Source organism: Callospermophilus lateralis, chromosome 14 (assembly GCF_048772815.1).
Source record: "Callospermophilus lateralis isolate mCalLat2 chromosome 14, mCalLat2.hap1, whole genome shotgun sequence".
NCBI classification, from domain to species: Eukaryota; Metazoa; Chordata; class Mammalia; order Rodentia; family Sciuridae; genus Callospermophilus; species Callospermophilus lateralis.
The window spans coordinates 103207314-103209733 of NC_135318.1; positions in this window are offsets into that span (position 1 = coordinate 103207314).

Genomic DNA, 2420 nt, shown 5'->3' on the forward strand with positions numbered 1-2420 from the left:
GGTGCAGGGACCGGCAGCTTTGAGGGCTTGCTCCTGGGTGTGGAGATGCCATCTTCTCCCTGTGTTAGACCAGGATGCAAGAAAAGACCACCGACTCCAACTAAAATCAAATTAAAGCAAGCTTATTATTTCGACCCACCAGGCTGCCTCTCCCACCAAAAAACAAGACAGCAGCTGCAGCTTTCCTGCAGCCCAGCTTTATAGCCCAGAAAGTTACACAAAGGGGAGTTACAGATAACAAAACTCTGATGAGCATAACACAAAGGCTAGTTTACATTTTCGCTGGCCCTGACATCAGAATTTATGAAGGTCATTAGAGCCTCAGAGAGGGTTGGTATGTGGCCAGGGAAGGCCAAGATTGATAAGGGGCCACTAAAGTTTCAGAGAGGGCTGCTATCTGGTCAGAAAGCCAGGAATGGGTGAGTTCAAGGCACGGGCAGGCATTCCAGCAAGTTCAGAATTTGCAGTAATTTATAGTAAAGCCGAAATTAGCTTTTCATGGCTTTGTGGCGAGATGGCTCCCAATTTTAAGAGAAAAATCAGGCTGGGTCTATCACCTGTACCTTCCTGTAGTTGCTCTGCTGTGTGTTTCTTCATTCTGTTCTCTTCTTAGAAGAACACCAGCTGTGTTGGACTGGAGTCCACCCCAAGGACTTCATTTTAATTTAATTACCTATTCAAAGACAGTTTCTCCAAATATAATCACATTCTGAGGAATCGACAGGTAGGACTTCAGCATTCCTTCTATACACACTTGGGAGAAACACAATTCAGCCCATACCAGTCTCTATAAAGACTGTCTATAGGAAGGCGCCATCATACATACCATGTAGGAAAACTTCCAATTCGCTTGTCAGCCGTTCTCATGTTGAAAGCCTTTTTGCCTTTATGGACTTTGAGTTTTCTTCTCACGCTGCCACTGTGAGCTTTAGTACATTTCCATATCCCAAGTAGTATCCAGATTTCTACCATCTAGCCAGCAAAGCGTTTATCTGCCTCCCTTCTCAAATCTTGACCTCCCTCTCTCTCGATGACATTCACACAGTATTGGCTGACCTTGAGGTCAAGCACATGGGCAATTCATCAGTCATCCTTAGGTGATGAAGACCTAATGGAAACTCTGGGCACTGAAGCTTGGGTGAGCATTTCTGGTTGGCCATCCTCTATGCCTATTGTCACGTGCCCATGACGAAAGGCTAAAGCGTCCTGACCACACAGAGAGGAGACATTAGACTCTCCATGTTTTGAACCTTTCTGGACTCTGTTTCATGGGCTTGTTCCCTTGTGGATTCTTGTCTGTATCCATTCCTGGTAATAAACTATAACCATGAGTATCACAGCTTTTACTCAGTTCCATGAATCTTCCTAGAAATTATTGACCCCTAGAGTTGTTTCAAGAACCCCCTGAAGTTATTGGAAGTGAGGGTAATACAGTGTGGCTAAACATTTTTGTGTGTCATGACGCTTGTACTTCTTTTAGCTCCAGCTCAGAAAGAATTAGTCACAGGGTTTTGAAAGAGGATACTCAAAATAATGAAAGGATACTATTAGAAATTGAGAAGCAAAAATCTTTTTTTTTGGTACATCTGAAGGGAAAGAGAGTCCTCTGGTTTCCCTAAAATTCAGAAACAGCATCATTGGTTATCATGAGATCAGAAGCTAAAATGTTCCAAACAAAGTGTAACCAATGTGTAACTCAGAGATCAAAACTAGTTATTTCAGAAAAAAATCAATAAGATCAATTGATCTCTAACTATGTTGATCAATACAAAAATATAGAAGACACAAAAACCAGTATCAGTGGGGAAAAAAAAAAGATGAGAAAATCATCATAGACCCTAAGGTAGGGAGTAATGTAAAAAAACTTATTTTCAAGAATAGTGCCAAGTAAATTTAGCAGGAAAAAGATCATCTTTTCACCACATGGTGCTAGAACAATTAGACAGCTATATGCACACAAAAAAATTATCCTGTACTTCACACCATATAAAAATCAGCTTGAAATGGATCATAATCTAAAAATAAGACCAAAAATGAAAAGTATCCAGAATAAAAAAACAAGGCAAAACCACAGTAACCTTTGATTCAGTAAAATGTTATGACACAGAAATATGAACTCTAAAAAATCAAAACAGTAAAAAATTTTTAAACTTTTGCTCTTAAAAAAATAATGTAAAAATTAAAAAGTGAAGTCACATGCCTGAAGAAATTTTTCAAAAAACATGGAGTTGTATGTAGAATATATCAAGAATGCATACAACTCAAGAATATGAAAGTAAGTCAATGTTTTTTAAATGGGCAATTTTTAATTTATGTATATACTCAACCAAGTAAGATATACACATGATAAATAAGCATCTATCTATCTATCTATCTATCATCTAATCTGTAAATCATAGTTTCTGGAAAAGCTCATTTTA